The sequence below is a fragment of the Magnolia sinica genome, chromosome 2 (assembly GCF_029962835.1).
Source record: "Magnolia sinica isolate HGM2019 chromosome 2, MsV1, whole genome shotgun sequence".
In the NCBI taxonomy this organism is placed as follows: Eukaryota; Viridiplantae; Streptophyta; class Magnoliopsida; order Magnoliales; family Magnoliaceae; genus Magnolia; species Magnolia sinica.
In genome coordinates, this window is record NC_080574.1 from 1,649,267 (window position 1) to 1,665,211 (window position 15,945).

Here is a 15,945-nt window from a genome sequence, read left to right on the forward strand (position 1 = left end):
GAGTAGAGTGGGACGTCCCAAGGGTAGAGAGGGAGAAGGAGAGATGAGGAGAAGAGACGAAATGAGAGAAATAAAGTGAAATTGCTAGCAACTAAAGGTTTTATTCAATGTAATGATTAAGTTTCTAGAAAAGAGGTGCTCTCTCTCTCCCTAGAGAAGAGAAATTTCAGAAAAATCAGGTTTAGGGAAGAGGGAAAAGCAACTTTAGCATGAGAGAGTGAAAAAGGAGCTCTCTTGATAAGAGAACTCATGATTGCTAGCTACCTAGGGCTAAGAACCTAGTCCAAGCTACCTACCCTATGATGGCTAGGGAGATGAAATCTAGGCTTAGGGAATTACACCAAATCCTAGGTGGGCCCCACAATCATGATCAACGGCCTAGAATGTGCACGGCTCATATCTCATGATCAACTCGGATTGCCGCACGAGACACGGCGTTGGAACTGCGGTGATGATGCGGTCGCTATGGCACTAAATTCAAGTCGATCCGGGTCAGGTCTATGTGACTGGACTTGAGGATGACCGTAAATACTATCCGTAGGTCGCAGATCGCCGGGATTCGACCGGTAGGACCGCGAGACCTGGAGGAACGAAATGCACACACAGGTAGGGTCTTACATAGAGCCTCTATTTATAGGCCTAAAATCGATTACATGAATAAAAGCACTCTTCGAATTATCGGTGTGCGTTGTGGCCATTTCTAAACTGTTTCCTAAGATCCTTGGGAATGATTTTTAATGATAAGATCAAGTGGTTGTGACTTGAAAACATAAGGAATTGATGTCCGAGATCGACCATCCGAACTGGCATCAGGATCTAAAGTCCCAGGGTCGACTTGAAGATGATTATCCCTAGCTAAGTGCTTAGTAGGCGGTGGTCGGGTCATCTCCCAATTCAATTCGTGTCATGAGGACATGTCTTCAGCATCCTTCCCTTGGGACTTCGAGCTGCGCGAGTATGGCAGTCCTACATCCGATCTTGTGCGGAATCATGTCCTAGATGGACCTACAGAGGATCTTAGTGGGAGCACGAAAATGGATGAGACCGTGAGAGGGCTCGGTGTTCATCCTCTTTCGAAGGAAACAGAGGTACTTCATCTTCTAGCGGACAAGACCATCGGGCAGGCAAATCTCCTCGTAGTGGATCACTACTACTATTTGGCCATGGAAGAGCTCATTGGTCAGGATCAATGCCAGTCAACCACAAGACGTGTACAAATATCCGAACCGACCTCATCTATCTAACCAATTCATTTTTACCCATCACATGATGTATATGTTGTGTTTTTAAAATAAAAATGTTGACAGATGCCTTAAATCTGCGCTGCTCGACAGATCGAGTGGGCCACTCGACTGGTTGAGGTCCGCTCGACTCAAAGTTTAGCAAGTGGTACTTTTTGGTCTCGACCAGTCGAGAGTCAGGCTCGACTGATCAAGAGGGTCCTTCAACCAGTCGAGGATCTATCTCGACTAGTCGAGGGTTACACAGACTACGCGCGAACTGCGTAAATTTGAGGCAGTTTCCAGACTATTCTAAGGTCGGTGCGAAAGGGGTGTTTCCTAAACTATAAATAGAGGTCCATAGTGCTATTCTAATGAATGCTAAGGCTTTCTAAAGGGGTTTCAAGGGTTCCTAAAAGGGTTTTAGGGTTTCTAAAGGGTGTAGCGAGGGTAAGATTTGAGGTTGTTCGAATCGAGTAAGTCCTTTCTCTTTGTAATTTCTATTTTCATAGTGAAATTTTGTCGCTTTGTGCCGTAGTTTTTTCCCGCAAGGATTTTTCACGTTAAATCTATGTGTTCTCTTGTTTGCTTGGTGTTATTGGATTGCTATCCTAGATCTAGATCTGTATAACTCCGCAGCACAAATCCCCAACAAGTGGTATCAAAGTAATTGTTAGGGCACAGATTTGAATCCGGAGGATGGGAAGCACTAGGTATGAGATTGAGAAATACTCATGAAAAAATAATTTTGAATTATGGAAGATCATGATGATCAGTTCCTTAATCAAGTAAGGTGAAGATGATGCTCTTGAGGAGCGAAAGTCTACCATGACTGATGATGAATGGAATACTTTTGATAAGAAGGTTTTATCATCAATCCGTTTATGTCTCACGGATGAAGTTCTCTACAATATCATGAGGGAGAAAACTGTGACTAAGTTATGGGCGAAGTTAGAGGATGTCTATGCGAAAAAATCCTCTGAAAATCACCTACACTTGAATCAGCAGTGGTATAACTTTAAGATGGCAGATGGTGGAGATCTAGAGGCTCACATCAACAACTTTAATAAATTAGTTTGCAAATTGCTGGATATGGAGAAAGTGATGAAAGATGAAGAACAAGCATGTATGTTACTGAATTCTCTCCCGGCATCGTATGAGTCATTCAAGGACACTATGTGGAGCACGAATAAAAGCCTGAGTGTCGACACTGTTATCTCAACCCTTCAAGGGAAAGCTATGAGAAAGTTAAACGGCGACATGGGGACAACTTCTGATGCACTATTTATAAGAGGTAGGAATTCTGAATAAGTTATGTGTTCTTCAAGTTCTAGATCCAAATCCAATGGTAAGGGCAAAGGAAAGGTAAAGTACTAGAATTGTGGGAATGAGGGACATGTGAAGAAGGATTGTGAAAATTCTAAATCGAAGATTTTGAGGCTTCATATAGGGAGGTCAATGCTGCCACATCTGATGGATCGAGTGGATGTAATGGTAATGTTTTGTCTGTGTCTACTATCAGGCAGCCATATAATGATCGTAAGGACGAGTGGATGCTAGACACAGGGGCATCTTTTTACATGACTCCTCACCGGAGTTGGTTCACCAGCTACAGGGAGTGCGATGGTGGACAGGTATTTATGGGCAATGACATTGCCTGTAATGTTGTGGCTATTGATACGGTGCGCATCAGGATGTTTGATGGGGTGGAGCTTACCCTGGCTGATGTCAGGCACGTTCCTGATTTGAAGTATAATCTAATTTCTCTTGGTGTGCGTGGGACAAAAAGATGTAAGTACACAGGTATTGATGGTGTTCTTAAAGTATCTAAAGGGGCACGGATAATCATGAAAGCGCAACGACTCGGTAACTTATACAGGTTGATCGGAAGTACTTCAAAAGGTGAAGCTGCAGAAGATGTAGTGGATTTCACCTTTGTACGTGTGTGGCATGTTGGGTATGGCCACATGAGCGGGCAGGGCAGGAACGCTGAGACGCGGGGACAGGGATACAGAGTAGGTGGAGTAGCCACTTGTGAGAAAAATCACACGGCATGATTGCAGGATATCGGTGCGGTACATGAACGACTCCAATATCTCAAGGGATTATCTTCTATTCAGATGGCTCTAAGTGAGCATGGTGCTGAAAAGTGTAAGGTGATTATGAGCGATATGATGATTCGTTGTACCAGATCGACATATGGGAGCAGGTGGAGCTTCTAGTGGGCCGGAAAGTGGTTGGATGCAAGTGGATCTTTAGGAGGATACAGTATAGATACAGGGTGAGGTTGGTAGTGAACAGTTATGCTCAAAGAGAATGGATCGGCTTCTCAGAGATATTCACATCGACGGTATAGCAGATGTCTATTAGATCCGTGATTGGCGCTAGTTGGCCAATATGATCTTAAGCTAGAAGGATGGATGTGGAGTCTGTATTTCTGCAAGAGAAAGTGAAGAGCAGATCTACATGAAGCAACTAGAGCGCTTCGAAGTTAAAGGGGCTAAGAAAAGACTTTGCAGGAGGTCGTGATTCAACCTGTTGCCTAGGCAGTAGTTTGATTCCTTCATGGTGAGTCAGGAATTGATGACATATAAATTGCCAATTATGACATGTCTGAAATTAATGCACTGAAGATTCGGTTAAGTGGGACATTCAGGAGAAGGATCGGGGGACTGCAAAATTGATTCTTGGCGTTGAGACTGAAAGAAGAATAGGCTTTGGTAATCATAGGATAAATACCTTGTGTGTAGGTATTAATCAAGGATGTGATGGGCTAGATATGCCGGAGAGCGTTCCCTACGCGTCTCTCCTCAAGTTTTCCTCAGGACAGTCCCAAAACAGATGAGGAAAAGCAGGATATCTCATGAGCCTTATTTGAATATGGTTGGCAGTGCATGCTGTTAAGACTCAAATATTGAATAATTTTTTCCATTTATATCTTAGTTTTATAAACATAAATCATCTTAATATTTTATTTTACTCATGTATGTGTTGGAAGGTGAATTTAAGAGCTTGGATTGAAAAATGGTGCTAAAAGGTAAGAATTTGATGCTCAAAAATCACCAAGGCAAGGGATGGATCTTAGGAGACCAAGATTGAAGAATTCACATGTTAAAGATCCAAGAAAACCAAGTAAGGAATGAAGAGAATCGAAGAATTGAAGTGAAGAATCCTGAAATCATCCTAAAAAAGTGTATTCTTAAGTTGTGAAGTTTATTTTGGAAAACTATGCAGCAAGAAGTCTTTTTAAACGAACTATGCAGCGAGAAGTCTATTTTGAAAAAATACGTATATTTTAGACGGTTTCTAGGGTTTTTCAACTTTATACGAAAATTGGAGTTCCCTACTTATAAATAGGGCTTCCTAGGGCATTCCTAAACATTATTCAAGGCATCCCAAAGCAAAATTTATGATTTTTAAAGAGATTTTAGTTTTATTAAAGCTTTGTAAGTTGTTTTTTTAGATCTTTTCTATTTGCAATTTTTTCTTTATTTCTTGTTGCTTTTTATTTCTGTAATTTAATTATGTTTTTCTAAGTTTCCTCTAGCCCAAGCTAAAAGGGAAGCACATGAGTTTAATATTTCTTTAAGATTATGATAATTAATTGTTTTAATGATGAGAAAAATGGTGTAGGCATGTTATCTATTATTTAGGTTTTATTTTTTTATCCTCTTGTGAGATCCATATGTTTCCATCATATGAGATCCACATTGATGGATAGGCTTACCCTAGAAAAATCAGATTTCCTAGATAGGAGATGTTCTTAACCTGTTATATTTATTTGATATTAATTATCCTATAGATATTGAATACTTAAAATCATTGGCGCTTGAGAATATATGTCAATGGTGCAAATCCATCATTTTCTAATCTTTTATATCATTTATTAAAATATTTAAACTATTTTATTTTCCGATTAGGCTGACCATAGTGCTCAGATCCTAGTTGTGTTATCCAAGTCATCATGATTTTGGAACATTAACATATGTGTGAAACTTTGAAGCTTGGGTGTTATTTTATTCAATTGAATTACATTCATTCAAAAATCCAAAAATCAAATCATCAGATTAATTTTTATTACTTAGTTTGTTTTGCATTTAATTTTTTTCTTCTCACAATTCATCTCCCTGTGGGATCGACCCTGTATTCACGGGATACTACTTACGAACCCCATCCATTCAAAAATCCAAAATCAAATCATCAGATTAATTTTTATTACTTAGTTTGTTTTGCATTTGATTTTTTTTCTTCTCACAATTCATCTCCCTGTGGGATCGACCCTGTATTCACGGGATACTACTTACGAACCTCTGCACTTGGAGGCAAGCAATTACATGCCATGGTCTGAATTAGATCGGTTATTTCACAAGCTATCAGTGTTGTGAGCAAGTACCCCGGCAAGCAATATTGGGTAGCAGTGAAATGGTAAGAAGACTATGTTTTTCCTTTTGAGAAGACATAAGCAAAGGTGGTTAAGCATGTAGATTTTGATCCGGCAGATATGCTCACTTAGATCGTTCCTGCAAAGAAGTTTGTAAGTTCAAGCTCTATGTAACTTCTCTAGGCTTGGCGATGGCGTAAAAGAAGGACGGATTGTGCACGAGAAGCGTTAACTGAAGCTATGATATGATGTAGAGATAAGAGAAGAGGGCAGCAAGATACACGATTGCAGATTGAAGGCATGGTGGAGATTGTTGACAGATGCCTTAAATCTGTGCTGCTCGACCGGTCGAGAGCTTGTCTCGACCGGTCGAGTGGGCCACTCGACTAGTCGAGGTCCGCTCAACTCAAAGTCCAGCAAGCAATATTTTTTTGTCTCGACCAGTCGAGGATCTGGCTCGACGAGTTGAGGGTTACGCAGACTACGCGCGAACTGTGTAAATTTGAGGCGGTTTCTGGACTGTTCTAAGGTCGGTGCGAAAGGGGTGTTTCCTAAACTATAAATAGAGGTCCCTAGTGCTATTTTAATGAATGTTAAAACTTTCTAAAGGAGTTTCAAGGGTTCCTAAAAGGGTTTTACGATTTCTACAGGGTGTAGCAAGGGTGAGATTTGAGGCTGTTCGAATCGAGTAAGTCCTTTCTCTTTGTAATTTCTATTTTCATAATGAAATTCTATCACTTTGTGCCATATTTTTTTCCCGCAAGGGTTTTCCACGTTAAATCTATGTGTTCTCTTGTTTGCTTAGTATCATTGGATTACTATCCTAGATTTAGATCCGTGTGATTCTGCAGCACGAATCCCCAACAAAAAATAAAATTTTATTTTTAAGTGAATATATATATTTATTACGAAAATTTTCATAAAATTTTTGTGTAGCCATATGGTAAGAGATTGTGTTTTTCTTTCTTGAACTGGGTCTAAATCCCTAGAAGCACTGTTCGTGCTCGCATACACATAGTCCAAAAGAGATATTCTCCATTTCTCAAGTATTCCCAAATAAAAGGTTATTTCTTTTTCTTTTAATTAGATATTTGTTCAATACTTAATGTACAAATTTTTATATCCCATGGTGAATCTCCATTGCATGCTTATTTCTTTTACATTGAGGACAATGTAGATTTAAGGTTGGGGGTGGGAGATTAGGTTTCCTAATCAGTGTTTTCTTGGTCTTGAGCAAAAATTGTGAAAATTTTAAATTTTTCTGGAATTTCGTATGAATTCGAAGTGATTTTGACGGCCATCTTGGATTTAGAATTACAAGATAAGTGATGTTGGTAATTTATGACTCTTGAATTCAGTATCTTTTAGATTTCACAGTTAAGTTTGAATTGTTATTCCATGATTGGAGGTTTTAAACATTGATTGAGTCATGATCTCACAAGACACATCTTGCTTTCACATAAAGGTTTCAGTTTGATATGGAAGGGTTAATTTGGTAATCACTAAGTTTGAAAGGAACCAACCTGAGAATTTGAAAGGATTGGGCGAATGGTCTACACCATAGGTTTGCTCCCTATAGGTGTAGATTTAATTCCCTATGAGATATGTAAAAATTTTGGGTGTACAGTCTTCATCATAGGTTTGCTCCCTGTAGGTGAGGATTTGATTCCCCTTCTTGGCGTTACTTTTAATGAAAAAAATCAAAAGCTGAATGAATGAAAAGATGATCTGTGAGGCAAGTTTTGGTTATCATGAATCTTCTTATTGGTTACCAGTGATATCCTGAAATAGAGAAGTAAATTTTAATGATGATAAGCTGAGATTACACTGTATGCTCATAGATCTCAATGATTAGAATTTTTCTAATTAATGGAATAATACTTTGAACTTGATTATAAAGTTTACCGTGCACTTGAGTCTAGGAGAAAGTAATGTCCAACATTCATGAATTTGGAAATTCTCATATCTGGATTATTCTACAAAAAATCACTCGAGTTTATAGAAATTATTCTGTAATTCTCAACTTACTTTTCGCATATTTTGCTCGGGACTAGTAAAATGCTGGTTGGGGGTTGTGTTGAGGGTCAAATATTGCATATCAGACCCATTTATTGCATGGATTTACAAGCATGATACCGTTTAATAGCCTGATTTAATCGTGTTTGTGATGCAGAGTGTATTTACAAGCATGAACTGAAAAAGGGTGCTTAAACCATGGATTTGACGCTCTGATGACACCCAAGGCAAGGGACGGACTCCAGGGGACCAAGATCGATGGAATTACACACCAGGGATCTGAGGAAATCAAGTCATTCACGTTAAAGAGGCCCGAAATTGGTGAAAAATGCAAGATCACATAGTTGTCGCCATCTGATTGGCTCAAAACTTCATATATGGCCTGAGGGCCATAAATTAACCGTACATATCAAATTTCAGCCCTCGGATCACTATGGAAGTGCCCCAACTGACAGGTCAGCCCATAAACCGTTGATTCTGGGCCCGCCTGATATCTGGAGCTGCCTAAAATCTGGTCTCAACGCCTTAAATAGGGGGACTAATTGAATGAATGGATTGGATTTTGATTGAAGATCATAACGGGCCCCATATGTACAGCGTATGTGCACAACGTGTTCACGGACGCGAGCCGCACCGAATTAACAAAAGCTCACAACGTGTTCACGGACGCGTCTTCTTCCCAAACACGGAAGTTGCCGTTTTAAGCCGTGTAACGGACGGACGCTGTCCGTTTTTGCGGACGCCAGTGGGCCCCACACATTGTCCTAGTGAATGATCCAAGCCGTCCATATTGTAGAGGGCCATGAGTTCTTCAAACCCATGCTAAACTTTTGGACCCATGCAAGCACACGTGCACGATACAGAGGCCATAAGTGGACTACCCTGCAACGTTCAAATTGATGTTTGGGTGATTTCTTCTCTGATTCCGCATCAATGGACGTTCAAAATCACCCATTCTTGACCGAAATTTCGTCCTGAATCCAATGGACGGGGTGGATTTCCCAGAAAATACCTCTGTGGGGCCCACCAATCACGTCAGCGCCGGACGTGCAAAAGGCTACGCACGTCCACGAAATCGGACTTTCCAAGCAGTTGTGGCCCACCATCTTTGATCATATGGCAGATCTGAACCGTCCATCGTGTAGGCCAGCCAAAACACTTCCAAGAGACGCTGATTTTACAGAAATAATGCAAGGAACGCGAGAGTTATGAAGCCCCGAACTTGGCTGTGAAAAGGCTTTCGCTGCGCATGCGATAGCTTCCCAAATCCGATTTCCACCACTCCAAAAGCTATAAAAAGAGTTCCAAACGTGGAGAAGAGGGTATGCTTGAATAGGGGACGTCAGATGGAGAGCAAGAGGGCTGAACGTGGAACACACAGGCAGGGAATGTGAGCGAGTAGCGGCTGGAACGTGAAGCTGGTTTTCTCTCTTTCCTTCTTGTTCTTTTCTTTCTTTTTTTTTATTTTTATTTTGTTGTTTTATTTAACCCATTCATGTATGGCTAAACCTCTTAGCTAGGGCTAAGAGGTGAAGCTTGTATTGAGATGGGAGACTTTATTTGTTGATTTAATTATTTAATTGTGAATTAAACTTGATTGTGGTTTAATTATTAAAGGAATATTTTCTCAGTCTTTAATGGTCTGTTGTGACTGAAATTATAATGGGTTTGCAATGACTTTGAATATTTCTTTCTCTTTTGATGTTTATGACGTCAGGAGGCCCTGTTGTTCACCATCGTCTCCTGGGCATGGTTGGATGATAGTACCCTTCCTAACTTTCATGCACTGTTGATTGGTTGGTAATTAGTTTAATCCTGTTGTTTGCTTTGTCGCCTGGGCATGGTTAGATGATGGAATCCATTCTAATTCATATACCTTTCATCTCTTGAAAACCAGATCAAGTAAGTTCAACTTAATCTCATAATCCTTGATGCAGGCATAAGATCTCCCTGATCTCTACAAGTGGATCCTCTGAATCCCTAGTTTCCCTTCCTTGAATTGTTTAAAGTTTTTAGATAATTATTCCACAATTATTTCTGAAATTCTATTTGATTTAGATTGCATCTTAGGCTAGTTTTATTTCTATCTAGTTTCAGGAAACGTACAGGTTTCAGTCCCTGTGGATTCGACTTCGGTCTTACCGAGTTTATTACTACATCACAACCCTATACTTGGGGAGTGAACAATTTGCCGCAGGATCATTCGTTTAAACTACTCATGGTTTGGTGCCACAACTAAATTAAGTTAAGATTAGCCCATTAGAGTAGACCAGTCGGGTTGTGATTGGGCCAAGTGCGGACCGTCAAGCCAGATGGCCATTAACACCTAGCGACCAGCCCGTGCGGGCTATACCGTGACACGGGAAGGTCAGAAAATTATAAAAATTTAGGAGAGCATAGATCTCACTGGGCTTGGGGACCATCGCAGACCACGGACCCAGTAGACACCCAGAAGTGGAATCTGGCACTTGCCAGATGCGCCTCACCAATGCCAGAATTGGAATCTGACACGGGTAAATAAAACTGAGATTTCAGGCATTTCAACTGTCGAATTTCTTCAAGATTTACGGTAAAGGTCTAATGTTATTTTCTACGCTCGCCCACAAAATCTGGGTCCCGATCGTGGCACGATGACCATTGATCGTGAATCAGACCCGTGCGACTAAACCCCATATCTGATCATCCCCAAATTTTGCATGGCCCTTCATCGGGCCATGAAGCACCTATCTTATAAGTTTCATGGTCAGAGGGCCACCAGAACTGCCCCGGTTATCCAAACAAGCTCTAGACCGCTCGTTGGTAGACCACTAATTCCAAAACTATAGAATAATGTTCGTCTCATTGGGCTTGACGTCCATCGCGGGAATCGGACCTTGGTACAGTCCAGAACCGGTCAACTTGAGCTGAAGGATGAGTGCATGAGAAGTGTAAATACCCTAAAGAAAGGAGTTGGAACTTAAGTGAATTGAGTCGTCCACTTTTATGCAAAGTTGAGGATTTCAGACCGTCGGTTTGCGACCAAACTTTACCCATGGTGTAAGGATATTTCCCTGCTCATATCCGTATAGCCGCGGCCCTGATCGACTATCGATGACCATTGAACAGACTTCTTATCATATTTGTCGATTGGCGCATCCAAATGGCGGGCCAATCATATCCATACGTAGATCATCATTAGGACTAACTATCCTACGGTGTATATTGACTTGTACACCTCATAGTGAGCCTTAGAGCTTAGAAAGACCTTCTCATAGGTCTAGTCTAGTGAAAACCCATCCCTTAGGGCCATTTACACCAAACCTGAGACTATATAAGGGCCTCATTTGGGGCACCCCTCTCCCCATACGAATTTGCCCTAGAGAAGGAAGGAGAGAAGAGGGAAAAGGGAGAAGAGAAAGAGGAGAAAGGAGGAGAAAGAGAGAGGAAGAAGAAAGAAAAGGAGTATGTGGTAGGAGGTGGGGCCCAAGAAAGCTCAACCTTTCAACTCTTTACCCATTCTCCAAGGAAACCTCCACTAAACCCACCCATGCCAAGAAGTGGAGGTAAGAATGGTATATTTCCCTTCAATAGAGTAATTTAGTGTAGATTTCTAGGCATTAATGTTATCTTTCTTGATTTTGATTTAGGAAATTGTGGTTTTACCTAAATCCCCAAACCCTAAGATCTCAAAGAATGGAAATCTCTTCTTAAGGTGCGGACTATTGTTCTTAGGTGGCCTAGCACCAATTTTAGTATGAGTTTAATGATTTTGCTTGCTTGAATGATGCATTTGAAGAATCTAGACAAACCTAGGGAAGACCATACCCTTGATCCTATCGATTCACATGAAATGGTTATGGAATGTTGTTGCCTTTCGTATGATTTGGTTTGAATGGATGATTGCATGTACTTGTCTTGTTTGGTTCTCACATGATGTTACCTCATAGCATGTATGATCCATTAACTCTTATGTGATTTGGTTCTATTAAGTATAGGAAGTGCTTAGCTTCCTCACTAACCCACACAAAACACATGCACTCTTGATTCATGATATTAGTAGCTTGCTTGATAGGAAAATCTAAATTGTATGTTGAGAAAATATGAAATATGATATTATTTTATGCTAGATAATAACCCTGCTAGTTGGCATGCTATGAGTCACTATTCCTACCCTTGGGTTGGTCAGGAACATGAGGAGAGCGAAGGTGGTTCCGTTGGTAGGACCACCTTGAGGTTAAACCCATGGGTTTGGACGAGTAAGTGTGGGCGGCAGTAGTTAGGCTACATGGGTCGCTTGTACCCGATGTCGTTCCGCCACATACTTGCCTGGGCTCATGCGGTTTAGTCTTCTGGCTGACCCACCTAGTTTATTAACCTTGTTTGCTCACATATGTATGGAAACTGAAACACCCCACCACCGTTGTAGCCTATCGATACCGGATGGAATATTGATTCACAGTCTCGTGAGCCGGGCATGGTGGAATGGGACACTATGTCCGAGCTGTCGACCTACGCTGGGGTGACGCGCCTCCCCGTAGTGACCGCGAGCGACCCCATATTCAGCACCCCCCATGTGCTTGAAGTCGGGGATGGGGGAAACCCGACGGGGTCAAGGATCGCGGGGTCTCGACCTCACATATTGAGGGGTCTTAGCCTCGCAACTAGTTCAGGGCATTTGATACGTGGGGTGTATCAGATTCTTAAATCTACTGGATGAATGGACTTAACTAAGAACCCGGTTAACATCATCATTGCATGGCATTAGTTAGGTTGGCGACTCGGCAGTCGAGGTCGCACTGAGGGAGTGTTGGCATTGGCAATCGTTAGATATTGTCGCACGAGGGAACGTTGTGGTGAGGGCATACATCATATCATCCTGCATGCATGCACATTAACAAGACTAGATAGATGTTAATGATTGATTGCTTTTCATTAAATTCTTATTAAAATTGATGCTTGTTGCAACTTAAGACTAATAGCACCCACTGAGTTGATCACTCACTCCCACTCTGGGACAGTGTTTTAAAACACCAACTAGACTCTTTAGTAGCTGTAGATAGCGATGAGTTCGAGGAGGAAGAGCTATTCTACTTCCAGCTGATGGGCGGTGCGTCATAAATTAGCAGCCTATTGTGGATCGCTGAGTGGTGAACTCAGCTTATCATCCTTTTTTAATATATTTTTGTAATTTTATTGGGCAACGCCTTGGGCGACCCTTATATATTCTTTGGGGCATGTATATATATATATATATATATATATATATATATATATATATATATATATATATATATATATATATATATATATATATCTTTTCATTTCAGTAGACTAGTTGTGGTTGTGTTCCATGTTCCAGGTAACTCTAAGCTGCGCATTTATACTTGATTTAAGCGCATATTAATGAAAACCAGTTATAAGTGACCCCGGGAACTAGGGAGTCGAGTGTATGCACGACCCCCGATTTTCAGGGTGTTACAACTTGCCTACTCCAATCTTTCTCAGTGTATGTGCCATGCAAGTACAAAATCTAAACATATATTGATTGCATAGTGATCCCAACACCACCTAGCTACAACTACAGTGTTAGGAATATGTGGGGGCCACTATGAAGTATGTGTTTTATCCATGCTGTTCACATGTTTTGTCTGCTCATTTTAAGCATGAGCTCAAAGTTGAAGCATATCCAGAGCACAAATAAAGCGCGCCACTAAATACATCGGTATAATGATGTCCATCATTAAGACCTTTCTAGGGCACACTGTGATGTTTATTTATCATCACAAAATTGGATGGAGGTAAAACATGAATATCAAACATGATCTAAAACTTCCATAGCCTCCGGGAAGTTTTGGATTACATGCATTCAATCTATGTTGTTTTCTATGGTGTGGTTTGCTTGAGCTTTGGATATGTTTTAAAATTGAGACCATGCATTAAATGAGTTAGCTAGCATAAGGATGGATGGCATGGATAAAACACACACATCTTGATGGCTCCTGACACCAAGTAGCTGCATGGTGTTGGAGTCACCACGCAGTCCCTGTCGGATCTGTAGAGGCCATTTTTGGGACCTAGCATACTTGAGCCACGTGCTAAAACTCTGAACGCGGATTAGATACTTACCGGTTGAGTAGCGAGACTCACAATGATGTATGTTTTGTATCCACACCGTCCATCTATTTGTAGAGATCATTTTAGGGCATAATCCAAAGGAGCCAAGTCCAAAGCTGAAGGAGTCAAGTCCAAAGCTCTAATGGACCCCACCACAGAAAACAGTGGGAAGAGTGATGCCTGCCATTAAAAAGTTCTAAGGTTCACAAAAGTTTTAGATCAAGCTGATATTTGTGTTTTCCCTTCTTTCATGTCTGATTTAACATATGAACAGGTTGGATCTCAAATAAACATCATGGTGGACCTTAAGAAGATTTCAATGGTGGGCGTCACTCTCTCCACTGTTTTCTGTGGTGGGATCCACTCCAGCCTTGGATCTGCCCCATTCTTTATATCATGCCTAAAATGATTTCTCAAAATGTATTGACGGTGTGGATACAAAATATACATCATGGTGGGGCCTGCAAAAGTTGGTGACGTCACTTCGGTCGCAAGTATGGCTATTCAACTAGTCAGTAGCTAATCGGTGTCCTAAAACTGTAAGTGCTATAGTTTCTATCCCTATGTGTTGTCAAATTTGTAGTGCCAAAATCACTATTATACTCTGTTATATATAACTTGCATAAGTGAAGCTCTCTCAAGGATCAACATACATGAACAAGCTAAGCTCACATCAAGCAAAGCTCTCAAGTACAAAACTCAAGATCTTGAATGCAAGAGCTGCTCACAAAACAAGACTCAAGCCGAAAAGAAAGTACAAGGCAAGACTCAAGTTGAGACTCAAGCTAAACTCAAGACTCAAGTTGAAAGTCAAGCTGAAATCAAGACTCAAGCTGAAACTCAAGCCACTTTCAAGATTGAGCTACTTTAAGGTTTAATCTTCATCAAGACTTCAAGGCTCATTCTTCATGGTCTCTTGTTTCAATGTCCATACTTCATGATTGAGGTTTGTTTGACCATAAGATGACCTTAGAAGTAGGTCATTTCGGATACATAAACCGAATGTTATTTTACATGTGATTGGTCTGTTCTTCGACTAGTCCTAGGGCTTCTTCGACTAGTCCTAGACTTGCTTCGACCAGTCTAAGAAAATCCTCGACCAGTCGTAAGTTTGTTACATATTAGGATAAAATCTGCTAGCCTTCGACTAGTCCAGAAATTCGACCAGTCGTAGAGACAGTGTCGACTGCATCTTCGACCGGTCGTAGAATCTACGACTCGAAGTCGAGCGAACCTTTGAGGTTCTTCGACCGATCGAAGGAAACCTACGACCGATCGTAGGAGGGCTACCAGTCGTAGACCGGTATGAGCTTATCCCGCCTAATCTTTCAAATATCTGTTATGGCTTCGACTAGTCGAAGAGCACTCTAGACCAGTCGAAGACCCGATCTTCTCACCTATAAATAGAGCACGAATCTCAAAAGAAATCATCGATTTAATTATAGTATTCAAGCCAATCTTCGTCGAACTTCTGAGAGATAATTTTGTGTTCCATCTAAGCTAAGTGTGCTTATTTAATATCTTCTTTCCTTAGCTTTATTTTAATTGATTTTGTTTCTGCTATTCCAATCTGATTTGAAAAGAGGAATTGTTATTCCCTTTCTTTGGAATCAAAATCAATTAAGGCAAGCCCTATTTGGTTTAATTTAAAATCTATTAGAACTATAACCATTGTAATCGAGTACTGGACATTGAACTTGGACATTCAATCATCTACTTTGATTTGGTTCTACCGGGCTGCTACAACGAAGAAGATATTCAGGTATTTTACATATTGTAAATTCCTTTCTATTATTTTGGTTTCTTTCAAGATTTGCCAGAAAAATCTTGTTATATTGGTTATCTGAGGAAAGCCAGGAAAACTCAGAAGTGGGGGTTTTTTTAATTGTGTAAGCCCACATACAAAGACACAATTGTAAGGGTTTTGGGTGAACCTGGGAAAACCTATCTTTAGTGAACGCTAATATCCCCTGTGTGAGGATATTAGGAGTGGAGTAGCTTTTTGTGTGACTGTTGGATAACAGTTGGTGAACACACAGGCGAACCACTATAAATCTTTTGTGTTGTGGTTGTTTATTTTATTCTTTTAATTTTTTTTTATTCTTTTTGTGGGATGTATGTATGGTGGTGAATGTTGTAATTATTTCAAGCTTTGTGAGAATGTTGTGATAGCTTAGAATTTACTTTCTGCTATTCCTTTATAAGCTTGTTTTTCAATTTCATTTGAAAGTTGTT